Source organism: Podarcis gaigeae (genome assembly GCF_964106915.1).
Source record: "Podarcis gaigeae genome assembly, chromosome: 6".
In the NCBI taxonomy this organism is placed as follows: domain Eukaryota; kingdom Metazoa; phylum Chordata; class Lepidosauria; order Squamata; family Lacertidae; genus Podarcis; species Podarcis gaigeae.
This window is the reverse complement of record NC_139682.1, coordinates 3,123,988-3,151,965: the sequence shown is the minus strand read 5'-3', so window position 1 is coordinate 3,151,965 and position 27,978 is coordinate 3,123,988. Positions and strand designations below refer to the sequence as shown.

At 49.8% G+C, this 27,978-nt stretch overlaps 1 protein-coding gene across 1 annotated transcript in view; it reads left to right on the top strand.

Annotated features, from left to right (window-relative positions):
- Positions 1 to 15,023: 15,023 nt before the first annotated feature.
- Positions 15,024 to 27,978, top strand: part of XKR7 (XK related 7) — a 50,917-nt gene continuing 37,962 nt past the window's right edge. Inside the window, exon 1 of the mRNA XM_083744629.1 lies at positions 15,024 to 15,114. The gene's annotated coding sequence lies outside the window, so the exon portion shown is untranslated. The remainder of the gene's footprint in view (positions 15,115 to 27,978) is intronic.

Sequence of the window (27,978 nt, the reverse complement as noted above, 5' to 3'; positions counted from 1 at the left end):
CCAGTGCAAAAGACAAAATGCTAGTCCTTGTAGCTGTAGCTGTTTATTATGCCCTCAGAGAGATTGCGATCTACCTCAGTCGGTCATGGAACAGTTTTTCTCCCTCTCTTGTAACATTAGAGCTCATGGGCATCTAACATGGGCTCCCAGTACGTTTCCGAGCACAATTCAAGGTGTTGACCTTTAGAGCCCTAAACGGCCTCGGCCCAGTAGACCTGAAGGAGCATCTTCACCCCCATCGTTCTGCCCGGACACTGAGGTCCAGCGCTGAGGGTCTTCTGGTGGTACCTTCACTGCGAGAAGCCAAGTTACAGGGAACCAGGCAGAAGGCCTTCTCGGTAGTGGCACCCACCCTGTGGAACGCCCTCCCTTCAGATGTCAAAGAGAAGAACAACTACCAGACATCTGAAGGCAGCCCTGTTTAGGGAAGCTTTTAATGTTTGATGGATTACTGTATTTTAATATTCAGTTGGAAGCCACCCAGAGTGGCTGGAGAAACCCAGCCAGATGGGCGGGGTATAAATAATAAATTATTATTATTATTATATGTCTGGATTGCTTTGAAAGGGAAAACTTTGATTTGGTTTTAAATCTTAAAACGTTGATGGTTTTATTGTGTATATTTGATGCTTTTACTATCTTGTGTATATTTGATGCTTTAACTGCCTGGGATATATCGCCTTGAAGGGAAGTTTGGAAATAATAGGAGACGGCCTTTTTGTAAGGGTGAGTTGGCCCCCTAAAGCTCTGGGAGGAGGCTGTTGTAGTCCTTGAGTCTAAGTCCCTAGGAAATAAAAGCATCCAGTGCTCTAAACTCTCTTCCCCCGTCATCCCACAATTCTGTTGCATTGCTATTTTGACTGCCTGAGATAAAAGGGTCAGAGAGGGCCTGGTAAAATTGTTTTCTCAGGACACCGTGTCCTGGCTTCATTAGGCCTGTCAGCAGATTCAGGATTGCAAAAAATGGAATAAGTGCGTCCTCAGAGTTCAGCAACGCAGTTGAAAATGTGGTCCAGCGATGATCACCTCTCGCCTCCAAGGGAGGAAGCAATGAACCAGCGAAGCCCGTGGAAAAAGATGGGATGACTCACAACTGGCCTCAGACTGACTGTGCCCCACTTGGAAGTTCCTCACATCTCTGTCAATGACACAATCAAGGAGATCTAGCAGGAAGGGACCACTCTTCTGAACGAGGCCGGGAAAGTGCCAACAGAAGTTCCTTGAGGAGGACCAATCACGAAATGTTAAGAGAGAGTCCGTAGTGGAGCAGTGGTTAGAGTGTCATACCAGTCAGACAAGCAGATTCCAGCAGAACTGGCAGTGCAATGGGGACCAGACACTTGAGTTTGCGTAAACTTATAATCTCTCAATTGGGACGCGGGTGGCGCTGTGGATTAAACCACAGAGCCTAGGACTTGCCGATCAGAAGGTCAGCGGTTCAAATCCCCGCAATGGGGTGAGCTCCCTGCTCCTGCCAACCTAGCAGTTCGAAAGCACGTCAAAGTGCAAGTAGATAAATAGGTACCACTCCAGTGGGAAGGTAAACAGCGTTTCCGTGCGCTGCTCTCGTTTGCCAGAAGCGGCTTAGTCATGCTGGCCACATGACTCGGAAGCTGTACGCCGGCCCCCTCGGCCAACAAAGCGAGGTGAGCGCCGCAACCCCAGAGTTGGTCATGACTGGACCTAATGGTCAGGGGTCCCTTTACCTTTACTATAATCTCTCAACATTTAGGACCTGGGAGACCAGGGTTCAGATCCCCACTCAGCCATGAAGATTGGGCCAGTGCAATTGACTGGCTTCCTGCGGAGCATCCGGAAGCTTCCACATTAATGCCTTGTGCCACGTTCCCAGGCAGTCTGCTAAAGCTCCCAGCCCTTCCTTGATAACTTGAAACTTCATTGTTTCTCATCTGGGCCTTTTACTGATGAGGGTGAGTCAGCTTCCTCGTATGGGGTTACTGTGTTATTGGTGGTTTAAATATTTCAGCAGATGCATTGGGAAGTCATGAATAGGAAATGAGGGTCCTTATTCAAAACCAGCTCGGTGCTGCCACAGTTCAATGGCGTCTGCAGGTCCAGAGGCCAAAGGAAATGCAACGCACCCTCCACAAGAATCCCTCACAGCATTGCAGGAGATGTTGGGTGGGTAGAGGCTGCAGCTGTCAGATCGCATGCAAGCAGGGGATGATGGGAGTTGTAGTCCAAAGCATCTGGAGGGCACCGGGTTGGGGAAGGCTGGTGTGGCCACTGCTTCTCTTCTGCAAAACAGCCATGGGAAGGTGCTTCTGGAAAACAGTGAATCTATTCCTACTTCACATGGTCCAAGATTAAGCCAAGTCGTGGAAAACATAGGCAGTGGCTCAGCCTTGCTGCAGATTAAGCCCTGAACCCATCACCAAAGACAAACCATTATCTCTCCATTGGTGTCCCGCCCCTTTCATGTGGGGACCTACCTCACAGGGCTGTTGCATGGATTGTTGAGATATTGTACATAAATCACTTTGCAAATGGCACCATATATATTCTAAGGATTATTATAGAATTGTAGTTGAAAGGGACCCATGGGTCATCTAGTACAACCCCCTGCAATTGAGGAATCTCATCTAAAGCATCCCTGACAGATAACCTTCCAACCTCTGCTTAAAAACCTCCAAGGAATGAGAGTCCACAACCTCCCGAGGGAGACCGTTCCACAGTCCAACAGTTCTTGCCATCAGAAAGTTTTTTCATATGTTTAGTCAAGACAATAAAGATATTTCGTATATCGTAGTCGGAATCTTCTTTCTTGTAATTTGAAGCCATTGGTTTGAGTCCCACCCTCCAGAGAAGGAGAAAACAAGCTTGCTCCATCCTCCATGTGACAGTCCTTAAGATATTTGAAGAGGGCTATAATATCCAGGCTAAATATGCCCAGCTGCTTCAACCGTTCCTCATAAGACTTGATCATCCAGACCCTTGACCATCTTGGTCAGCCTCCTCTGTACACCTTCCAGCTTGTCAACATCCTTAAACTGTGGTGCCCAAAATTGGACACGGTAATTCAGGTGTGGTCTGACACTGCACACACACCTAATACACACCACGCTGTGGGTTAAACCACAGAGCCTAGGACTTGGGCCCAGAAGGTTGGCGGTTCGAATCCCCATGACGGGGTGAGCTCCTGTTGCTCGGTCCCTGCTCCTGCCAGCCTAGCAGTTCGAAAGCACGTCAAAGTGCAAGTAGATTAATAGGTACCGCTCCGGCAGGAAGGTAAACGGTGTTTCCATGCGCTGCTCTGGTTTGCCAGAAGCAGCTTAGTCCTGCTGGCCACATGATCCGGAAGCTGTACGCCGGCTCCCTCGGCCAATAAAGCGAGATGAGCGCCGCAACCCCAGAGTCGGCCACGACTGGACCTAATGTTCAGGGGGCCCTTTACCTTTAATACAGTGGTACCTCGGGATGTGAATGGGATCCGTTCCGGAGCCCTGTTCACATCCTGAACATAACGTAAGACACGTTTGTGTGTGCACGGGTCGTGGGTCACATTTTGCCACTTCCGCACATGCACGTGACGTAATTTTGATCGTCTGTGCATGCGCGAGCGGCGAAACCCGGAAGTAACATGCTCCTTTACTTCCAGGTCACCGCGGAGCGCAACCCGAACACGTATGACTGTACACAACAACTCATAAAAATTGGAGACTGCTTGTGGTTGTGGAGGAAGACGTGGCACTCTTCTCATGCTTAGTGGCACTCTTACCTTTATATTATCAGGTAACCCTACTTAGCAAGCCCTGCCACCACCTAGCAAGCAAGCAAGGAATACCTGCAGGGCTCCCCACGCTGCGGATAGCAGCCTGCTTCCCGGAGCGCAGGGCACGCTGCAAGCAGAGCGCCCGGCACTTCGGGCAGACATCAGGCAGCCCCACAAGCTCGGGGGACAGCAGGGAGGCGCGGCGCCGCCATCCCGCTGTTCCCCAACCTGGTTTGAATTCCCCGACCAAAAAACTAGGTGCATCCTATGGGACGAAAAATACGGTACCCACCTCTCCAGCTGGTTTGAGAAGGAAATTGCTTGCCAAATGATGGATGTGGAGCAGGATGAATGCTAGAGAGGCCTCAGAGGACCTCAAATGAAGGTTGTCTACTCCATTCCTTTAACAAGTTTTATCCAGCCTCCAGGAATCCTCAGAAAACAGCCGTAACTCAGTGGCAGAGCATCTTCTTTGCATCTGAAGGTCCCAGGTTCAGAGAGACCTCTGCCTGAAACCAATGGCTTAACTCATAGGCGGCTCCTTATAATACCTGGGACCAGGTGGTCCTAGTCAAAGGACTTCTTGCCCTTGTCTCTACCGGGATGAATCACAGACTTACAGGGAGGGTTTTTGCATCCTGCAGAGTGCTTGCCATGGACTTCCACTGCTATCAGACTCATCTTCTTCCTTCAGTCTTTCTCTGCTTCGAAACTTCTGCCTCTCCATAGGTTTCCAAAGATCTCCGCTGAGCTGACTGGCCAAATGTATTTGAAGGGTGAACTTGAAAGCACCCATTAATCAGTGGCTTTGCCTTCTTGCCAAGACCCACTGAGATAATTGAGTATTAATTGGTGGCAAGGCTTTGCCCAGGAAGCTTCTCACTAAGAGCCTGGGGCCTTCAGCACATAAGATGCAGTTTCTACCGCTGAGCTGAGAGACCTCCACTTTGGGCAGCAAAGCGACTTGTGTCAGCTCTGCTTACCATTCCTTCTCATACCCTACGTCTGTTTTGTTCTTTAAATGGATTGTGTGGCAGGTTAATCATGGGGGAAGCTCTTACACAGAGACGGCTGCCTTCTCATCCCTTCAGGCCTTGGAGTCAGTGTGGAAAAAAACACCCACCACTCTGTAAGATGCCATGGTTGCTCCTAGGATGAGCTGTTTACCGAATATTCCAGCTGATTTGTTTGCAAGGAGGTGATAGAGGTGGCTGTTTATTGGATGTTTGTTCTGACTTGTTAGTGGGGAGAATAATAATAATAATAATAATAATAATAATAATAATAATAATAATAATAATAATAATAAATTTTATTTATATCCCGCCCTCCCCAGCCGAAGCCGAGCTCAGGGTGGCTAACAACAATAAAATAGTACAACATTCTAAAATCATTTCATTATAAAATTAATTCAACTCAAATTGAGGGCAACCATTAGGCTAAAGTTCTGTGAAGATTGCCAAGGCCTGGTGGAACAGCTCTGCCTTGCAGGCCCTGCGGAAAGATGTCAAATCCCGCAGGGCCCTAGTCTCTTGTGACAGAGCGTTCCACCAGATTGGAGCCACAGCCGAAAAAGCCCTGGCTCTAGTTGAAGCCAGTCTAACGTCTCTGTGGCCTGGGACTTTCAGGATGTTTTTATTTGAAGACCGTAAGTTTCTCTGTGGGACATACCAGGAGAGGCGGTCCCGTGGGTACGAGGGTCCTAGGCCATATAGGGCTTTGCAGGTGTTGTGCCAAGCAATTGTCAGCCCACACTTCCCAATCCGTTTCCCCCCTCACTTTCCTTCTTGCAAGACGTCTGATTTTTCTTTCCTTACTTTGTATCTTTATATACTGATTAATATTAAGGCAATTGCTGAGCAGTTTACAAAATAACAAATATCGCACAGAGAGAGAGAGAGGCAGCATATAAAACAATAAAATCCTCCCACCTGCACAACAAAGCAAAAATACAGCAGCACAATTTTGAAGTGAGTTCATTTCCCCTCAGTGCCAACACCACTTTAACTGCCCGATCTGAATGTGCTGGTATGCAACTGAATCTCACCTGTGAAACCGTGACAGTCTGAAAATGGCCAAGCGCAGCCTTCGCCAACTTGCATGTTTCAGGCTGCCATTCCCATCAGCCCCAAAGCCGGCATGCTTGGCTGGTAAAGGCTGTCCAAGAGCATTTGCAACCTTAGGAACCTGCTTTCTGCCCACTTGGGAAGAAAGGGAACAGAATTGCCACACTTTGTACAGAAAGAGCAGCCAAGACACACAAGCCTCCTTAAAGGTAAAGGTAAAGGTACCCCTGCCCATACGGGCCAGTCTTGACAGACTCTGGGGTTGTGCGCCCATCTCACTCAAGAGGCCAGGGGCCAGCGTTGTCCGGAGACACTTCCGGGTCATGTGGCCAGTGTGACATCGCTGCTCTGGCGAGCCAGAGCCGCACACGGAAACGCCATTTACCTTCCCGCTGGTAAGCGGTCCCTATTTATCTACTTGCACCCGGAGGTGCTTTCGAACTGCTAGGTTGGCAGGCGCTGGGACCGAGCAGCGGGAGCGCACCCCGCCGCAGGGATTCAAACCGCCGACCTTTCGATCGGCAAGTCCTAGGCGCTGAGGCTTTAACCCACAGCGCCACCTGCGTCCCTCCTTACACTGAGTCAAACCAGGGTTTCATATCCCCTGGCAGTGCCTACTCCGACTAGTGGCAGTTCCCAAAGGGCCTCTATTATTATTATTATTATTACACTTATTAAATTTGTAGATCACAGTGCAGTTCACAGCATTAAAATGCAAAATGAGGACACAAAAGACATGACAAAAAACAAACCTGTAACCTTCTCCAACAAACATTTATTATTATTATTATTAGTAGTAGTAGTAGTAGTAATAATAATAATAATAATAATAATAATAAATTATTTATATCCCGCCTTCCCCAGCCAAAGCTGGGCTCAGCATTCTAAAATCAATTCATTATTATTATTATTATTATTATTATTATTATTATTATTATTATTATTATTTCCCAAGCCTCTCTGCTGCTCCCTGAAATTCTTGAACTAAAATGACTGCAGATGAAATCTGGGTCCTTCTAGATAATGTACAAAGCATGCGCTCCAAAGCAAAAGTCTTCTGCACACCTCCTCCTGTGACATTCCATGTGCTCTTTTAGCACATAGGTGTTCAGAATCAGGGGTGGGGAATCTTTGTATAGCTGCAGCTCATCTCTTCTCCCTTTTCTTATGGCGGCAGCTAGCTCTTTCTTCTCCCATAAGTCTCTTTGCTCCCTGATCCTCTACCAGCTCCTGGCACCAGCTCCCAAGCTTGGCACTGCTGCCCGGGCTGAACGTTGGCCAAGAGAGCAACTCATCATGAGTCAGACAAGCGCGCCTGCCTGCGAGCGCCTGATCTGACCGTTTCTGACAAAGTGCACCACCGGCGTCAGTGAAGCATTTCCATTACAGGAAAACAACAAACAGGCAGGCAGGCAGGCAAACCCCAAAGTGCTAAATATAGACTTTGAAGCTGGCTCTTGACCTGTCTGTCCCCTCACCTATGACTCCCACTGTGCACTGAGCAAATCAGAGAACTGTAGAGTTGGAAGGGACACCCCAGGGTCATCTAGTCCAACCCCCTGCAATGCAGGAATCTCAGCTAAAGCATCCATGACAGATGGCCATCCAACCTCTGCTCGAAAACCTCCAAGGAAGGCGGTTCCACTGTCGAACGGCTCTTACCGTCAGAAAGTTTTCCCTGGTGTTTAGTTGGAATCTCCTGTCTTGTAACTTGAAGTCATGGGTTCGAGTCCTACCTTCCGTGGGGTCTAGGAGGAACAGAGGGGCCGTGTGCCACGGGCAGCAAGTGCAGGTGGCAACAAGCAAAAGAGCTTGGGAGGTGGAAGAACTGTGTGAGAAGGAGAGAGAACCAAGAGAGGCAAAGAAGACAAAGAGGTATAGGGCAGAGAGGGTTCTCTCTCTCTCTCTCTCTCTTTTTGTGTGTGTGTGTGTGTGTGTGTGTGTGTGTGTGTGTGTGTGTGTGCCTGCATGCCTGCAATTCACACACTGATCACCAGTAAGCATTCATAATACAGTGGTACCTTGGATTAAGAACTTAATTCCTTCCAGAGGTCTTTTCTTAACCTGAAACTGTTCTTAACCTGAAGCACCACTTTAGCTAATGGGGCCTCCCACTGCCGCCGCCCCGCCGGAGCACAATTTCTGTTCACATCCTGAAGCAAAGTTCTTAACCCGAGGTACTATTTCTGCGTTAGCGGAGTCTGTAACTTGAATCGTCTGTAACCTGAAGGATATGTAAGCCGAGGTACCACTGTATTTCTGGATTAGCAGAGTCTGTAACCTGAAGTGTCTGTAACCTGAAGCATCTGTAACCCGAGGTACCACTGTATTTCTGGGTTAGCGGAGTCTGTAACTTGAATCGTCTGTAACCCAAAGGATATGTAAGCCGAGGTACCACTGTATTTCTGGGTTAGCAGAGTCTGTAACCTGAAGCGTCTGTAAGCCAAGGTACCACTGTACTGAATTGCAGCTCTCAAGTTCTTCATCACTTCTTAGTTCAAACTGTTCCACTCCCCTTTTCTGAGGTTTCAGTGCCAGCGCTGGTCAATAAGCAACCAATCTTGTGGAATATGGAAGGAACATTTCGGACTGAAGCCCTGGGGCAGATGACACAGTAAGGGACCAGTTAAAAAGCAGATTGCATGATGGGTGTTTAACTACGTTTATTAGGCATGTGGGGGTGGGGCTATTATTGTGATCACATTATTTATTTTGTGTTTTTATGCTGTAAACAGTCCTATTATCTTTGCCTGAAGGGCAGTATATAAATGTCATACAACAACTATAATGGCGGTACCATTTAATGTGCGCTTAGGTCTCTGAGCCACGAGAGATTTCAGGGGTTCCTGCAGATACCTTTTGAATGAAGTCACAGAAGACTTAAAGCATTCTGTGATATATTTATTTAGACATATCCATTGGTTGCGCATAGGTGGAAATTCGCGGCATTAATGGCACATCAGATTTCTAAGAGGGCCCTTGGGTAGCAGTGTACACAACTTAACACCACAATCCATAGCTATCCAGTCATTTATTTATTTTTAGAAAAAGCTGGCTTTTGGTGTGCTTCCCCAAAAACTAGCATTGATCCAAGCTGAGGGAAAGAATGACCTAGCTGCGTTTTAAGCCTCAGTGCAGATCCACCACAAAAATCCTGGGAATTGTAGTTCCCACCTCACAGTACTATAACTCCCAACCGCCTTAACAAGATACAGCTGCTGGGATTCTCTGGGAGAAGGTATGTCCTTTAAATGTGTGTTGGGTGTGCCTTAAATGTCTGGGGTGGATTTGCTGCCATTCTGCACATTGCACAGGTGGTCAGCCCCCTTCCCCAAAGGCCCTGGCCAGGGACTGACCACAGGTGGCTCCTGTCTTCAGTCTTCTCTGGCCTCATCGAGGCTGAATGTAAACAGGGTCTGGCTGGAAATGATTGCCTCAGTTTCTACCAGGACAGGGATGGGAGCATCCGCCCCTCCCTTATCACTGTATAAACTGTCAAACAAACAGTGAACAATATACAGAGCAGCTGGAAGCGTGGGAGGAAGGCTAAACTAAGTATTTAGGAATTTGGGAGAGAAGTCAGGCAGCGGCTGGGTGTGGAGGAGGGAGGGAGAAAGTACACTTAAGAGAACATCAACGAGGTGGAAAAACATTATTTGGAACATGTGTTCCTTGGGTTGAGTCTGGGACAAAAAGAAATAGAACTTTTAGTGTCATTGGCCTGCTCCTGTGGAACTCTCTGCCACTAGAGAAATAGCTCAGGACTGCAGTATCCCCAAGGACCACCTCTCTCCATATGAACCTGCCTGGACCATCATCTGAGGCCTTTTTTCATGTGCCTCCTCCACGTGAGGTCCAGAGGGAGCAACACGAGAATGGGCCTTTTCTGGAGTGGCTCCCCATTTGTGCGATCCCCCCCCCCGGAGGGTCACCTGTCACCTTGGTTATACACTTTTGGGCACCAGGTGAAAATATTCCTCTTCTGCCAGGCCTTTGGCTGATAAACACCCAATACACTTTAAAATGTGGCGTGGGTGGGGGGTTATTAGTTTATTTTTTCTTCCTGTTTTCATTACGTATTTTGTGTTCTTACCTGTGCATCTCCTCCTTGCTGCCAGACCACTACCCCTTTTGGTAGCCCCAGATAGACCTGACCCAGCCCAGAGTGACCAGGGGCTGCCTCAGCTTGACCCAGCCACATCCCAGGCAGACCCAAATTCATCCAGATGGTTCCTGGTACACAACGTTACTGCAAACCTTGATGTTTCCCTCTCATCTGCTGCCCCCCACTTTATGCTCTGGGGTGCCAATTTGGCTTCACAAACATCAGCAGTCACAGCCTGAACATCGGCTATAGAGTAGACGCTGCAAGCTAGCAGGTCGAAAAAATAAGTCCAGTCGTGTACGACTCTGGGGTTGCAGCGTTCATCTCGCATTACTGGCCGAGGGAGCCGACTTTTGTCTGCAGACAGTTTTTCTGGATCATGTGGCCAGCATGACTGAGCCTCTTCTGGTGAAACCAGAGGAGCACATGGTAATGCCGTTTATCTTCCCACTGGAGCGGTACCTATTTATCTACTTGCACTTTGATGTGCTTTCGAACTGCTCTAAGAAGAAGAAGAAGAGGAGTTTGGATTTGATATCCCACCTTTCACTCCCCTTCAGGAGTCTCAAAGCGGCTAACATTCTCCTTTTCCTTCCTCCCCCACAACAAACACTCTGTGAGGTGAGTGGGGCTGAGAGACTTCAGAGAAGTGTGACTAGCACAAGGTCACCCAGCAGCTGCAGGTGGAGGAGCGGGGAAGCGAACCTGGTTCACCAGATTACAAGAATACCGCTCTTAACCACTACTCCACACTGGTAGGAGCTGGGACTGAACAACAGGAGCTCACCCCATTGCGGGGATTTGAACCGCTGACCTTCCAATCAGGAAGCCCTAGGCTCAGTGGTTTAGACCACAGCGTACAAGTAATGAATTATTATTAGGAAGTTAGAAGTCTGTGGGGTGGGGGTGTGGAATGGAGATGTCTTCTCCAGCCTACTCTCTTTGTACCCATAACAGATCTTGGCAGGCAGGAATGAGCAGGGGGATGGTGTGTTGTTGTTTTTTGCAGCATGGAATAAAAGTATGATCACCAGCAAATGCCTGCACATTGGACATAAGTGTTCATCGAGGGACCATAACTCCATGGCAGAGCACATGCTCTGAATACAGAAGCGCAGTCCCTGGCAGCAGGTAGGGTGCATAGCCACCACCAGTGACAGCAGATAGTAGTGGCCTGGCTGGACCAATAGTCTGACCCGATGTGAAGCACCTGCAATGCCCAGTGGGAAACTCAAGCCCTCCTACTTCCCCACCCATCCCTTCAAGGGTTTTAACCATGCTCAGCGCTGCATTACTCTGTAGTCTCATGTAATAATATAAGAAAATGCAATGAGGGTGCTGGATCAGGCCAGCAGCTCATCTCGTCCACCAGATCCCTGTGCAAAGCCCACAAGCAGGATCTGAGTGCAAGAGCAGCTCTCCCCTCCTGTGGTTTCCAACAGGTATTCAGAAGCATCGCTGCTTCCAGTTCTGCAGGCAGGTCCTAGCCATCATGGCTAAAAGCCATCAGCAGCCCTCCCAAGTATGAATTTGTCTAATTTCAAGCCATCTCGGTCTGTGGCTGCTTCTGCCTCTTGTGGAAGTGAGTGGACATAGTTTAGCTATATGTCCGCTTTTCGAAATATACAGAATTGAGGGTGAGGTTGAAAAACACGTCCTCCCTGCTCTGTTGACTTGCTCTGCTGTAAGCGCAACACAAAGGCTAGCTGGGTGGAAAGGGTCCTTGACAAGCGATGCCCCATGGCTGTCAGGGGCTAATTAACCACGATGGGCACAGTCCATGCTCTTGCGCAACACCTGTTCCTTTCAGTGGGGCTTGAAGGGCCATAGCATGCAGAATGTCCCAGGTTCAGTCCCTGAAGGCATCTCCAGGTACAGCTGGGACAGACTCCAGAAAGCCTCTGCCAGTCTGTGTAGACAGTACTGTAGCAGACGGACCGATGATCTGACTCGCTATTAGGCAGCTTCTGACCTTCCTTGTGTAGAAGAACCCCACCCCATCAAGGATGGTGTCCTGAGAATTGCCCAGGGCCCTAGAACACCTGGTTAAGCTAGAAGAGCCTCTTTTCCTTGGCCTTAGCAATGTGCTGATCCAGGCCAAATATTTGTGAGCATTCACAACACCTGCGGCGCCATTCATGCGCTGCAGCTGTGACACAATCTCGAAACCGCGAGTTGCTGGTGCCATTCCACAGCCCGCTCTCCCATCCTGCTGAAGAAGACACGACATCCTGCAGATCCAGTTTTTGCTTGAGAGCGAGAATGACAGACAGTTAATCAAATGCCCAATCTCATTCAAGCTGCTTCCCTTTAGCCCTTATCTCTCCTGTTCGGAGGCTTCAAGGCTTGCCCTTTTGCTAGGTTTTCTTCCTCTGGTTAGCAGAGAAAAAGCGTCTTTTTCTCCCTGCTTACGCTTAATTTCTTTTACATCCTGCAGGAAACTTGTAGAACCTATTGCCTACTGCATCCTTTCAGTTTCGGCTCAGGGGATCTGGGCAGCCTCTGGAGAGGACTAAAGATTACTGGGAAATTATTTTCCCATCATTTCTGCAAACCCCCCGGAGAATCCCCTTTGAAACCTTCACTTCACGGTCCCTGAGAAGCAGAAGTGACATGACGAGGGAGGCCCATTTGGGTTAGGGGGTCACACAGGCCTGCAATGATGACAAAGATGAAAACAAAGGCAGAGGAGGAAAGTAAAAGAAGGCAATATTCTGTTCTCCTTTTATTTGATTTCTTGCTCTGCACTCTCCTAAGGCTCCGAGTGGGTTACTAAACGGCAGCATAACAAAGGCTGAAAATGCATCTTGTGTGTGTTTTAAAACACATCATCTTTATTAAGACACTGGGAGGACTGATCATCTGTCTCCTTGGTGTGCCAGAATTATTAAGGCTGCAATCCCATGCACATTTAACCTGGGAGTAAATTCTATTGAATACAATGGGATTTATTTCTGTACAGAGAACACCCTGTAAGGCGCATATGTATGAGTTTGAAATCTGGCATTTGGTGGGCACATAAGGCAAGGCAGTCTAATTGCTAGTATTATTTTTTTTCAAAGGACATTTATGTATCTGTCGCTTGAAAAAGAAGGGGCATGAAATGTTCCCACAAATGTTTAAAGACCTTTCACACTAGCTAGGCAGCTGAAACACTGGGGGATTGGGAGGGATGGGATTCAAGCATAAGAACCTAAGAGAAGCTCTGCGGGATCAAGTCAATGGCCCATCTACACCAGTATCCTGATCTCACAGTGGCCAACTAGATGTCTCTTTTGGAAAACCCACAAGCAGGACTGGAGCACCAGAGCATTCTCCCCTGCGGTTAGGCACTCAGTAGCCTTAGAGCACAGCCATCATGAACTGTTGTCAACGATAGCCCTATCATCCCTGGACGGGTCCAATTCTCTTTTAAGGCAACATGGAGGCAGGGTGAAAGTGGCTTGAGAAGATCGGTAGTCACCAATCAACAAAAGTACCTGACAGTAGCCAGGAAAGGGAGGTCTCCTCAGAAAGAGCATCGTGCAAGTCACAGGAACCCTAGACTGGAGGAAGTCCAATCTCCCAACGCCAAGCATTCTCTGTAACATTGGCAAGAACCTACCTACTTACCTACCTACCCTCCCTGTATGTGGAACGGCGCAATCATTGGGGTTGGCGGTGATGACTCCAGACATCCTGCTGGCTCCCCAGTTTAAATGGCTAAATCCCCAGTAACCTTCTTACCTCCGAGGAAAAACTGGTGTGATTTGCACAGCACCGAGCACATGTGTGGCCAGGGCTACAGCAATCTGAACTGAACGGTCAAGGCAGCGGCAGGAGCCCCACCCAGGAGACTCTTAGCCTTTGTCAAGCCCCCCACCCTCCACACCTGCACGGGGAGATAGACCCCCCCCCAAAAAAATGATAGAAGAGTCTCCGAACCGGCATGAGGTGGGAGGGGCTGCATTCTTCCAACATCATGCATGCTCTAGATTGGGGCGGTGGGGGGGGGGAGAGCCGTGGCCCGTTGCCTCCCACCTTTGAAGAGGGGAGCAGGGAGTCTCCGGCAGGATTAGGCGAGGGGAGCAGGGAGGCGTGGCAGGCCGGCGGTGGGGAAGAGGAGGGAGAGCAGGGGCCGGTCTGGGACCCCTGGAAGGCGGCGAGGGAGAGGGTGGAGAGGGCGCCGCCCGAAGCAGCTCCGGAGGGAGCGCGTGAATGAGCCGTTAGAGGAATGAATGGGGGGCGGAGGGAGGCGGCTCTCGTGCTCCTCCAGACGCCCCCTTCTCCTGATCTAGGGAGGTGATCGAGAGAGGAGGGAGAAGGAGGGCGCTGCCTGCCTTCTTCCCTCCCTCCTTCCCTCCCCCACCTTCTCTCCTCCATCACCTCCTCCCCTTCCTCCCCCCACCCCAATCTGGCCACTCTCCTCCCTCTTTCCTCCCTCCCTCTCTCTCTCTCTCTCTCTCTCCATCCCTCTCTCCCTCCATCCGGAAGTCTCCGTCTCTCCCTCCTTTCTCCCTCCGCCTCTCCTCCAACATGGCCGCGAAGTCGGATGGAGGAGCGGCAGGCGCCGCCGCCGCCGCCTCCGCCTCGTCGTCGCTCGTGCGCCGGGAGGGATCCGGCGGCGGCGGCGGTGGCGGTGGAGGGAGCGGCGGCGGCGGAGGCAGCGGCGGCGGCGGCGGCGGGAGCTGCAGCTCGAGCTTGGCCCGGGGGTCCCGTCGAGGAGGGCCGCCGCCCCCTCCGCTGCCCAACCCGGGCAGCCCCGCCGCCTCGGGCTCGGCCGCCGCCGCCGCCCCGTCGTCGCTGCTGCTGCCGGGCCGCGAGTACAGCCTGCTGGACTGCTGCTGGGTGCTGGGCGCCCTGCTCGTCTTCTTCTCGGACGGCGCCAGCGACCTGTGGCTGGCCGCGCACTACTACCTGCGCGGCGAGTACTCCTTCTTCGGGCTCACGCTGCTCTTCGTGCTGCTGCCCTCGCTGGTCGTGCAGCTGCTCAGCTTCAGGTGGTTCGTCTACGACTTCTCCGCGCCCAGCCGAGCCTCGCCGGGGCCGCCCGCCGCCGCCTTCAGCACCAAGGACAGCGCCAGCACCAAGGACAGCGCCCGAGCCGGCCTCCAGCCCCCGCCGCCGCCGCCTCCTTCTCCGCGGGCTTCCTCCGGCGGTGGCTGCTGCCGCCTCTGCGTCTGGATCCTCCAGTCCCTCATCCACCTCCTGCAACTCGGCCAGGTCTGGAGGTGAGCAAGGCGAGCCCGGGGGGCTGCGAGGGGCTGGAGGAGGGGGCTGCGAGCACAAAAGGCAGGCCGAGCGGTGGGCTCCCTCCATGTGCGCACCGGGGGAGCGGGGCGGGAGGCGGAGGCAGATCGGGCTGGGATGGGAAGCCCTCCGGCTTATTCCCCCGGGCGCTGCTCCCCATCAGGGGAAGTTTTAGGGTGGTGGGGGACCGCGCCTCGTGAACCTCGGGGAGCAGAGGAGACTCGGCCGGCCTGGAGGGGGGCGGGGGCTCCGAGCCAGAGGGAGGGGGGAACCGTCCCCATGGCAGGAGGGAAAGAGAGCAGCCATGCAGCCCTCTGGCACGCCGGCAGTTCCTGGGCAAGCCGGCCGCCGCCTCCCTGCCTCTTTTCCCTTGCCCTGCCCAGCAGCACCCCCACCTCCTTCCCTTCTCCCCCAAAGGGCCTGATTCAGGCCAGGGAACCTCGGTGCTCCGTCTGCCCATTCTCTTGTTCAAACCAGGTAGTAGGAAATGAGCCTGTGCTTTCTTTAAGCTACAGTCCCTAAAAGGTGGGCTAGAAATCTAATGCATAATTCACTTTATTCTGCCAGGCCTCCCAGCTCTAATTTGTAGCCTGAGGCTTTAAGGGCTCCTGGACATAGAGAGACTTATCAGCCCTTTAGCCCTGCAAGGCAACAAATCTGAGGCATTTGCTGAACCATCTGGCTCCGAGCAGGGGCGGGGAGGTTAGCAGCACCTGGCTGGTCCCTATTATGTGTCTGAGGGACAAATCCCACTTCCAAGACCAGCTTCAAGGATGCTTAAAGGGGACTTGGCACCCTCTTTCTCTTCAGGGCCAAGCCTTGGCTTGGTACCGGAGAGCAGCATCGATTTTGTTAAACGAATTCTCACCAATGGGGAAAGGAAGGCGACAGTGGAGTCACTCTGATTTGGTGCTCTGTGTGGAGATGTTTTAAGTGCTGTACTAAATATGATTTATCTAAGGTACTGCAATGTGTGGTGGGGGGGGGGGAGGGGAGAGAGAAGGAGAGGAGAGAGAAGGATTGCCATGACATAACTGGGTGTCTCTGCTGTTAAACTGTATCCGTGCATCTCATTGACCAGAGGGAACGGGACCCATGAAATGAAAGGTTAGAGGGCAAGGCAATCACGGGTTCTTTCAAGGGGAGAAGGTGTCAGAAATAAAATTAGATTCTTCACCCCAGGAGACACGCGCGGGAGGGGGTGAGGAGAAGGTTAGAGGGTGCATCCCAGTCATACTTCACCGTCAATGACAGCCCTGTTAGGCAGGCATGGCAGAGAGAGGGAGGGGACCAATGCAGCGTCCACCGTCCCATTCTGCTCCCCAGAGAAACCCGAGAAGCGCTGCCTCCTCCTTTACTCCACGCCTCCGACTTTCTAAGAATCCACCAGAGTGTGCTGAGCTGTCCTGTTCATAACATGGTCCCCAACCCCGTCGGCTGCAGCCCTGGACGTTTGGAGGGCACCAGGCTGAGGAAGGCTGATCCGAGACGTTGTTTGCTTCCTTTTGCTGGCACTGGTGGTGGGGGGGGGGAGTGGCATGCCTAACCCGCCCCTCCCCCTCAACATCTGAGACTAGCAGATCATTGCTACATGGGAGCTGCTCTCAGACAACCGCTGCCTGGTTTGTCACAGTGCCTGTGATTCCATTGAAATGAAAGGCCCTCTCCAGTTGGAGACGAGGGCAGAAGCTGTGCGCGTGTTTTCCAGCCAGAGCTCTCCTCTTCACCCCCTCCCCGTCCCGCCCTCCTCTTCTTCCCTGCGTTTTATCCACAGCCCCACTCCCCGAGACCACCTTCAAAGGATCTGAGACCGGGGAGGAGCCAAGTAGGCCCCTGGGAGCCGGCTTGAGAGTGAGAGCGCAGATGGAGTAGGTGCGCTGAATGCCTCTCCAGCAACCACCTCCACTCCAGGGCTCTTAGATGATCATTTCCTGGCAGGTCTATTTCCTCAGGCCAGACTATTGAGCTGACCTTTCGCTCCCCCCACCCTCCCGCCCACTCCAGACAGCTCTCCTTTTCCTGAGCCTCACAGCTCCCTCCCTCCACACGGCACAACCGGTCTGTAATGGATCTTCCTGCAAGGGAAGTTGGAGCTGGGCTGGAGACAATGGTGAATTTCTGAAAGAGCCTGCTTAGCTATTCATCGATCGCTGCAAATTGGAGCTGCAGAAGGGAGTTCTCGCCCTTACGCTCCAGTGTAAGGTGAGGTCTCGTCTGGCTCCCAGGGATGCCATGCGGTGGGTGTTTTCCCCGCTCCTGCTGCCCGTGGCCTTACTCAGGAGAAGGGAGGAACGCAGAGCGCACATCCTTCATACGGTACAGAGCTCTGCCTCCTTGGCCGCTCCTCTCCCCATTCAAAAGAAGGCGAGCCACGTCCCCTCCCATTCATGATTCCAGCCCATTCTCATCGCAGCTGTTGACACGGGGAATTGACAAGGGAAAGCGGCAGAATGTGCTCTTCATGGAGAAATGCAGCCTCAGTGGATTTCATCGGTTTGCAACATCGCGCCAGTCTGAATTTTCCCTGACACTGGGGATTGCCACGTGTGGAGCTTGCAAAAGGCTCTGGCAGATTTCCTTTTGTGCAGCTCACCATTGAAAGCTTTTTGTGGTTTTGCTCTGTGCTGCTTGGACGTTGAGGAGCCCCACCCCCACCCCCCCACCATTATTCAGCTGCTCTAAGGACGGGCTCAAGTTGTTGCAGATTCATGAAGTACAGCTTGTCGGTTATGAATGGAGGAAATTGCTGATTGCTAGCTGAAGAAAATTACTGGGGGGAGGGGAGCATGATGATTCAGTTTGGGCATGGAGATGTAGCTGGGCCTTGACTTGAGCTGCAGGTCTTAACCCTGAGACCCCAAAGCATTTGTGATGCATTTGAGTGAGTTGCAATGAAGGTTGCTACAAGTGGTTTCAGCACAGAGTACCAGGTATTTATTGGGAGGGGGCTGGAGAAGGGAAGGGAAACACCCAGGGGCTGAAATCTCCTGAATTTCTTCTCTCTTGTGACTTAGTGGGTTCAGTCTGCATACAATGTACTGGCTTCAGAAAATCGTGTTGGTGCCCTTAGTCCCAGCTACTTCACACAGCCTGGCCTGGCCCCCCTAATCTGTTTTACTGCCACACCTGTGGTGCAGGATACGACCCCCCTCCAAAGTATCAATGGCAGCCCAGTTGGCTTCCATACATGGAATAGCGAGTGGGAGGAATCTGGTCCTTTGCTTCAAGCAACAAAACGCCTTGGGCTGGTCCTGTGTGTGCCCTGGTGCAGGATCCACCAGACTCAGACCACTGCTTTGGCATGGGAGCGCTGGTCAGAAAATAAACAGAACGGTGTGTACCCTGACCATCTGCAGGGCACAGCATGTGATATTGGACACTGGATTCAGCTTCCTATCTCCACTGTATGTCCAAAATATCTTAGTGGCCGCAGAGCTATGCTAGAAAGTGGGCGCGCAATGCCCACCGAAACCTCAAAAGCCAAAGGAGTGGCTGGATGAGACTCCCGTTTGCCAGGGGCAAAGCTTCAGTGCCTTTCTACAGCCCTTGGCCTTTCCTACAAACTATCAAAGCTGGTTTGAATCAGGCCAAAGAAAACAAACTGGACAAATCTACTCACTATTTGCAGGTTGCATAATTCAGCTTCTCTTGGATTGCCCAGGCCCAGGGCAATGTATTGTTTGTGTGGGTGACACTCAGCCCAGGCATGAATTGGTTTTAAGCCACTTGGGTTGATTATGTGGCATATTTACAATGCAGTCAAAGCAAGAATGCATGCTTGCTAGATAGGCACATGATAGGAGCTGAAGCTCAGGGACCTGTAAATTTCTGAGAGACTCTCACTGTGCCCTGTTAGGGGGAAGGCATAGCCATACATATACTGTAATCTCCTCACCTGGCCAGGCTGCTTCCTCTTTGCTCTTTGACCCCATTCCAGCAATCTGCATGTGCTCAGACACCATCTTAAGCTAGACTAAAGTATGTCTTTGTAACTGGGTTACCATTTTAAGCCTGCCTGAACAAAGCTGCTGTTCTCTGTTACTCTTCAACAAGTATTTTGAGAGAGTAAATGTTATTTTTACCTGTCTGTGTGATTATTGTTTTAAAGGGGGGGGGATACCAGGAGAATCCCTTCTGCTTTATTGCATCCTGGATTACTTAAACTAAAAGGCTAAAATTAGCCTATCAAAGCTTTCCTTTTAAACTGCAAAGGGATGAGACTCAGCTGAACTCAGGGTGAGGAAGGAAGGGTAATATCAAATAAATATATCCTCTCCTAGCATCTATACACATCTCTACAAATAAACCCGCTGAACTGCTGGATTATAAACAGGCATGGGAATTGGTACAGAAGTTCCCCATTTCTATTCTTCAGCCTGGCCCTCTCCCCTCCCTGATCTGCTCCACCAGGCAGGGCATTAAGCCAATTAAAGCTGTCCCTCTCAGAGAGGCCCTCCTGGCCACTGATGCTCTTGAGCTGTGTATCAGTCTCTTCCTAATCTTGGGATTTGTGGCACTTGCTCCACTGACCAGTTAAATGCGGTTTGCTAAACCCATTAGCAAGGCTGGATTTGGTGCAGGAAGTAGACAGTTGTTTCTAAGAAGTGATGAATTATTGCTAGATGAACTGTGCCCGGGAAGAGGAGAATGGGAGCCTGGGCTTCCTCCCGACCCCCTCCCCCTCCCCTTGCACCTCATAAGCTCCTTTATAGCACGGTTCTGGAGACGGCGCCTGTTGTGCGCAGCAGATATTAGGGCTGGTGCCACAGTTCTGTGACGAAAGGCATCCCTTGCACACCAGAGGTCCCGGGTTCAATATCTGGCATCTGATCATAGGAACTTTGGCTTGCAAGGCTGTTGCCTGCTAGCATGTACTGTGCTTGGCTAGATGGACTCATGCTTTGACTTCGTAGGAGGTGGCTTTGCTCAAACTCTCCCCAATTTCATCTCTGCAATTGCATGTGTGCGTGTGTACCTGTGTGCACCTGTGTACAAGGCCTGGCATCTTGCCCCTGAGCATAATTTTGCACCAAAACATTTTTCCTTCTTCAAAAAAATCGCAGAATCTGTTTCCACGCAAAACCAGCTATAGTGCTTGTGGGTTTACCTGGTTGCTGAGAGGCTGCATTTGTGAGGAGCCTGCAATTCTGAAATGAATTTTCTTAGAGGCTAATGTTGAGCCTCCCTGGGCCAAGTCACGCCTTGCACAATTCCTCCGTGCAGTCATTGTAGACCAGTGGTTCCCAAAGTGGCCAGTGTTGCCCCCTGGTGGGAAGTGGAATTACCTAGTGGGGCGCTAAGAGAGAAAGGAGCCGCTGAGGGGTTCTGGAGGTGCAAAGGACTATCAGAGTTTGAGAAGCTGGTATCACTGGATCAAGTTCATAAATTACTTTGAATTAGCTAAACTAGTTTCAATTGGGTTTTGAATAAATGTGCAATTAATTGTCACGCTTTTGAATATTATTGCGTTGTTATTTTCCTTAACGGATCGTGAAAACTGATGTTCTGAATAATGCTTTTTATAGGGTAGGTGAACAAGGGGGCCGTTGCCCCTTTACACTGGGTAAAGACGACACTGAGCTAGATGGGCTGACTCACTTCAAGGCAGTTCCCTATGTTCCTATATAGCTTGGTTCACGTGGGACCTTCTGTGCAGACTGATCACTGAACAGGCAGGTTTTCTGTCCATGGTACCGCCTTGGAACAAAAAGTGATGTTGAGCCATTGTCACATGCAATGATCCTCATAGAAGCTGCATGGAAATTCCTACAGGAAAGTGCCTTTCATGAAAGGAGGTGGTCTGCCTGCCTTGCCTTGCGTTCAGAAGCCTCTGTCGCACCAATGTGATGTGCTTGTGAAGATATAATTAACAACCTTAACATGATGAGCCCGTCAGCATCTGTCTGGGGCTGATAAGATTTCCAAGGTGGGGAGATCCCTTGTGCCTTGTTACAAGAGGTCAAAGCCCTGTTCTCATCATGTACATTGTAGAACTGTCAAGAGGGAAACAAAGATCCTCCAGGCATAGTCGGATGTTGGGGGACAATTTTTGCACAGGTTTTCAGGTGCTTTTCACCTATCACGTATCCCCAGTACACACACACCCCGCCGCCAATACTCAGTTGCTCAGGGAACTAGAAAGTTTGCAATCCAACTTCTGCAAGGGAAGCAAACATTGTCATCCTAGCTGGAATTAGATCTCACACTGGGGTTGGCCAAGGGGTGGGAATAGGTTAATGTTACAGAAGCCCCCCCCCCCCCACACAGAGCAATTTGAATTAGAAACAGGGTCCCATTTAGAGGAATAGGAGCTTTCTTTGTAAGCCAAATTGCTGTGCAAGGGTGATTTGAAGGGGAAAGGGCAGCATGCAAGGAGCATTATCCTTCTCTAGGTGTCACCAGCCCCCAAACTGCACGCTCCTGCAGCAATTAGGCTGGAGGGGGGAAGCTCACACTTGCATGAATGGGAGCTAAGCCTAATTGCTGTGTGTGAGCAGGGCTAAAGAGGGGAGGCCCCGCCAGAACTAGACACACCATGGTCCCTTCATTGCCACTCCAAATTTAAATAGATGGGGGGAGAAAATTTCCCCAGGGGGAGCTTTCTTGCCAACATAAAATAAAGCAGAGAGCTATAATTTTGGATATCTTATTAAACAGTGAAGGTGCCTGCGTTATGTCAATAGGCAGGGAGTTCCAGAGTATAGGTGCTGCCCCACTAAAAGATCCAGTTTTTTACAAATGCAGAATAGCTGTTATGTGGCAGTATTGACTCTGGATTCGGATTAGTGCTTTTGCTCTGACATTTTGTGGGTTGTATGTATTGACCTTTTTGATTGTGACCGCGAGTTTAGATTGCATATGTATCATTTTAGAATGACACCTATCTTGTAAGGGCACTGCTAGGAAGCAGAGCGTACCTTGAAATAATACAAAAAAGGAGAGCAGATCCAGGTTACAGCTGTACGGGAGTCTCTATCCAGTTCAAGAGCTCTTGAAACTTTGCGGGCCCAGCTGGAACAAATGGGCCATGAGCAAGAATCCGCCATGGGCCATTCGAAGCAACTACAGAGGTCCCCTGGGATGCCAAAGCGTCTTGTGGCAGCAGCCCTGACGGGTTGGTCAATCTGCGTGCAGTTGCACAGATCAAGCACTTCTGAATTGTTTCCCCCAGACATGCATTTCATGGTGTGAACAAGCACCCCCTGTCCACATACATGAGAGAGCCGTGTGAGAGTTCATAAGGGTTGCTTTGAGCTGTAGCCCTTGGTTGTCAAAGGCTTGGAAACTTAATGGGGGCTTGCAGGCTGCAGTCCTGTGCACACTTCCTAGGGGGTGAGGCCCAATGAGATCAGTAAACCTGCCTAGGACTGTGCTGTAGGAAGAGCTTCCACAAAATAAATAAATGAGTATTTTGCACAGCTTGCTACCTTTCCCTTCCAGTCCTTATCTGCTTTTTCATGCTATCCTTTGCACACACATACACACACACACACACACACACACACACACACACACGCACCCTCTCCCTCCCCTTCCTTCCTTCCTTCCTTCCTTCCTTCCTTCCTTCCTTCCTTCCTAGTTTACATTTCTGCAAAACCCAAACAGTACACTCTAAGCAGATCTTGCAAATAATGATGCACATTTATGCAGCAAAGGATGGCTGCACAGCTAATTGTGACTTCACATGGCTACTAAGAGTGTATTAACTTATGGTCTCTGTGTGTGGTTTGGGAGCTGCATGGTCAGGGAAAAAACAATACTGTCCAGGGTTGTAAAGACTGCGGAGAGAATAATTGGGTGGACTCTTCCCACCTTGGATCAAATCTACACTTCCAGGTGCCATAAGAAAGCTGCAGAGATAGCGCAGGATAGTGCGCACCCCGGAAATGTTCTCTTTCAGCTTCTGCCTTCTGGAAGAAGGTCCAGGGTTATAAAGACCGGACAAGCCGCCTGAGAAACAGTTTCTACCCAAATGCGATTTTGGTTTTAAACGCATTGTAAGGAGACTGTATGGGAGTACAGTGGTACCTCTGGTTAAGTACTTAATTCGTTCCGGAGGTCCGTTCTTAACCTGAAACTGTTCTTAACCTGAAGCACCAATTTATCTAATGGGGCCTCCTGCTGCTGCCGCGCCGCTGGAGCACAATTTCTGTTCTCACCCTGAAGCAAAGTTCTCAACCCGAGGTACTGTTTCTGGGTTAGCGGAGTCTGTAACTTGAAGCAAATGTAACCTGAAGCATATGTAACCCGGGGTACCACTGTATATTGTATTTAAAAATGGGGTGTCAGAGTTTTTAGGGGGCTAACCAGGCTGGGATAGCTGGGATAGCAGGGTTGTTGGGTTTTGAATGTCTTATGTAGATTTTTTTCAATTTTGTTGTTCTGTATGGGACAATGACAATAAAGATTATCGTATTGTAAGATAAAATCATGGAATTGTAGAGTTGGAAGGGACCCTGAGGATCAAACCTGCAACCTTGGCATCATCAGCACCACACTCTAGCCAACTGAGCTATCCAGGCCGATAGCCACAATGGCTACCATCTCCCTCCACAGTTGGAGGCAATATACCACTGAATACCAATTGCAAGGGAGGAGAGAGGCTGCTGAAGTGCCCAGGTCTTGCTTGTGGGATCCCCACTGGGGCCTCACGTTGGTCCTTGTGAGAATAAGACGCTGGACTAGATCCTTGGGTCTGATCCAGTAGGATCTTCTTGTGCTCTTCTGTCCATAAGGTGCCAAGATGCAAAATAGGACCGGATTCCCCATAGTTGTTCTGTACAGAAGAGGAAATTTCACTGAGTGTGGCTTACAATGCAAGTTGCACCTGCTGAGAGTCCCTCTTCTGCTCAGCTGTTAAAGGTCCAGACATCCTGTTGTCTTCTGCATGTGTGGCAACTCTTTGATGTTCAGGGTCTGATTGTAGTGGTGCAGGAGCTAAACTACTGCCAGTGTGAGAGCCAGTGTGGTGTAGTGGTTCAGAGCGGTAGTCTCGTAATCTGGGGAACCGGGTTCACGTCTCCGCTCCTCCACATGCAGCTGCTGGGTGACCTTGGGCCAGTCACACTTCTCTGAAGTCTCTCAGCCCCACTCACCCCACAGAGTGTTTGTTGTGGGGGAGGAAGGGAAAGGAGAATGTTAGCCGCATTGAGACTCCTGAAGGGGAGTGAAAGGCGGGATATCAAATCCAAACTCTTCTTCTTCTTCTTCTTCTTCTTCTTCTTCTTCTTCTTCTTCTTCTTCTTCTTCTTCTTCTTCTTCTTCTTCTTCCTCTTCTTCCTCTTCTTCCTCCTCTTCTTCTTCTTCTTCTTCTTCTTCTTCTTCTTCCTCTTCTTCCTCTTCTTCCTCTTCTTCTTCTTCTTCTTCTTCTTCCTCTTCCTCTTCTTCTTCTTCTTCTTCTTCTTCTTCTTCAGTGCTTTGACCACCTGCTGTGCCTCTGCCTCCCACCTGGCTAGGGCAAGAGTAGAACTGAGCAGAACTCGTCCTATATAGCAGGTGGGAGTGAGCAGAACAGTTGTGGAATAAGGCAGCAGCTGAATAAGTACACTACTATCTGGGAGTATTTTAAAAGGCAACAAGGAACTCCAGGTGAGGATCTGGCAAACCTATGCACTTTTACTTTCCAACGACTTTGTACCCAAGGCAGCCAATTTTGTGCACCACAAAAGGCAGCAAATTGTGAGTTATTTAAAGTATAATAATAATAATAATAATAATAATAATTTATTATTTGTACCCTGCCCATCTGGCTGAGTTCCCCAGCCACTCTGGGCGGTTTCCAACAAAGATGAAAAATACAGTGGTACCTGTGGATGTGAACGGGATCCGTTCCAGAGCCCTGTTCGCATCCTGAGTTGAACGTAACATGTGACTGCGTGTCTGTGCATGCGCGGGTCATGTTTCACCGCTTCCGCGCATGCGTGTGACATCATTTTGAATGTCTGCACATGCGCGAGCGGTGAAACCCGGAAGTAATGCGCTCCGTTACTTCCGGGTCACCGCAGAGAGTAACCTGAAAATGCTCAACCTGAAGCATATTTAACCCGAGGTATGACTGTACATTAAAATGTCACACATTGTGTTATTGTTGGGTGAGGACAATTTGGGTTTTCTATCTCATCTCCCAAGGGGGCCATATGCAAATTGTCCAGATTTCTATCTCCTACTGCAGGCTTCCTCAGCCTCGGCCCTCCAGATGTTTTTGGCCTACAACTCCCATGATCCCTAGCTAGCAGGACCAGTGATCAGGGATGATAGGAATTGTAGTCTCAAAACATCTGGAGGGCCGAGGTTGAGGAAGCCTGTCCCACTCAGTTCACAATTTCTCAAGTGAGAGGTGTCGGGATTTAGACCTGTTTGCAGATCAGACCTTGTGTTTCCACAGGCCCTGTGCCTTTAAGAAGCTGTGCAGCAGACAGAAATTCAACAGGTGCAATCTAGCTTCCTGCAGCCCCTCCAAATTGGAAAAGGCTTGACCTGCTGAATTTCTGCCTGATGTGCAGTTGTTAAAGGCATAGGACAGGAAACCTGCTAGGTGGGGAAATGGTGACGACCTCAGTCATGCCATGGAAGCATTTATCTCTAACCCCTTGACATTTGGCAGACTGGTAAGGGAAAGGTTCTCTGCACATGCACTGATGACACCCTGTGTCTGCTCCTTTACACTGCAAAAAAGAGGGCAAATTGTGGGGCACGTGTGAAAGAGGGCAAAGCTCTTGCATCCTTAACAGCTGTAAAGAAGAGGGCATTTCAGAAGGCATGGGTTGGCATACAAGCCTTTTGGCAGACAGGTGGCATAGAAATAAACTACATAATGATATGCATCCTGGTGATATCCTGGCTCAAATTAAGCTCTGCCACTGCTGCCATCTGAAAGAAAGTGCCACTTTCTTGCCTTTGCATGGAAATCGTACTGCTAGCCTGTTATTATGCTTGCCCTCAGTTTCCCACAAGGTGAGAAGTTGGAGACTGCCCAGACGCAGTGCTTGTGTGGGTTTGTTTTCTTTTCCCAGATCACTGGAAGCTCATGGTGTTTTGTAATGTTTTATTAGCAAGCGTTACATGCAGGCAAAAGGTGAAGTTGCAGCTTAATTCGCCAACAGATAGCTGACTTCATTGTTGCACATCAGATCTCCAGAGCGAGACACAACCCTATATCTCCCGATCCTCTCTTTCTCCCCCAAACTACAGCTGCCTGTCTCCTTTCCCTCCCTTTCAGCTGTATCACAGACTGAAGTCACCTCCGAACGAACTGTTTATTGAACATTCATCCTGACTCGTTGCACAAAGTTTGCAGGGTGGTTGTATAATGCCTGCTGTTGACTGATAATTCATTTTGATTGGGTTGCAAAGAGGTTATGTACACACCCTCACATCAATTGCTATCTCATATTTGCATTGCATTTCCTCTTTGCTTACAGCAAAATCCCCCCCCTTTTTTTAGGGAAGCAGGCTTGAGGCACAAGAGTGTCAGATCCGCTGTGTAACCTGAATTTGCCATTATGCAATTGAATCCCATCTGCAAAATAGTGGGAATCTGGAAGCAGTCTACAGATTACATCATTCTTAGCTGGGATGAGGGGAAGAAGACTGCGTAAGACCCTTTAGGGCCTCCAGGGATTTCTTAGTCATTTAGAAAGCACCCACTCCCTGTTTAAAGCTAGCAGTCTCCCTAACAAAAGGTGCTCTGCAACTTTGCCACCATCTAGTAAGGAAGTTTCAGCAATGCCTCTGGCCCCATTAACCTTCTCCTGTACAATGGCCCCATCTCCAACACAATGCACTGGTTTGAAAGCCTGTAAATTATAGTATTTGGAAGGCAGATCTGTATGGTGCACAGGAAAATATATAGATTTGGGGCAACTTAAATGTTTAAAAATGCATTTGCTAGGTGGGTAGTAAGGAGATCCTTACCCTCTAACCATACGTGCCGAATGGCTACAGTGCCTATTTTCTCACAGGGTGCTGGAGTGAACTGAATTTGTTCCGAAAAATGGGACTCACCTGCCAAGCGTTGCTGTTTGATCTCAGATACGTATCATTCTGTACTGAGCTGAAATACAGTCATACCTCATGTTACGTTTGCTTCATGTTACATTTTTTCAGGTTGCATCCTGTGGCGACCCGGAAGTACTGGAAAGGGTTACTTCCGGGTTTCGCCACTCGCGCATGCGCAGAAGTGCTAAATCATGCTGCGCACTTGTGCAGATACGGCGCTTCAGGTTGCGGACTTTTCATGTTGCAAACGGGCCTCCGGAACGGATCTCGTTCACAACCAGAGGTACCACTGTACTGAAAAGTGTAGCATTTGGGAATCATGGAATCATGGAATTATAGAGTTGGAAGTGACCCCAAAGGTCGTCTAGTCCAACCCCCTAAACTGCAAGAATCTCAGCTGAAGTATCCCTGGCAGATGGCCGTTCAACCTCCACTTAAAAACCTCCCAGGAAGGAGATTCCACCACCTCCCAAGGCATACCGTTTCACTGCTGAACAGCTCTTACTGTCAGAAAGTTTTTCCAGATGTTTCGTTGGAAGTGAGATATGGCAGTATATGAAGCTTACCTGACTTGCACGACTCCACTCAGGCTGCCGTTTTCATTGTGTATTGAGAATGATTTGTGCACATGACGGTTTCAGGACGGAATAGGTTTGACCCGGCTTTCAATACAGTCGTACCTTCGAAGGTGAACAGAATCCGTTCCGGAAGTCTGTTAGACTTCCAAAACTTTCGGAAACCAAAGCACAGAACCCACAGAACCCACATCGGACGTTTGGGTTCCAAAAGAATGTTAAAAAACCGGGACACTCACTTCCGGGTTTTGATTGTTCAGGAGCCGATTTGTT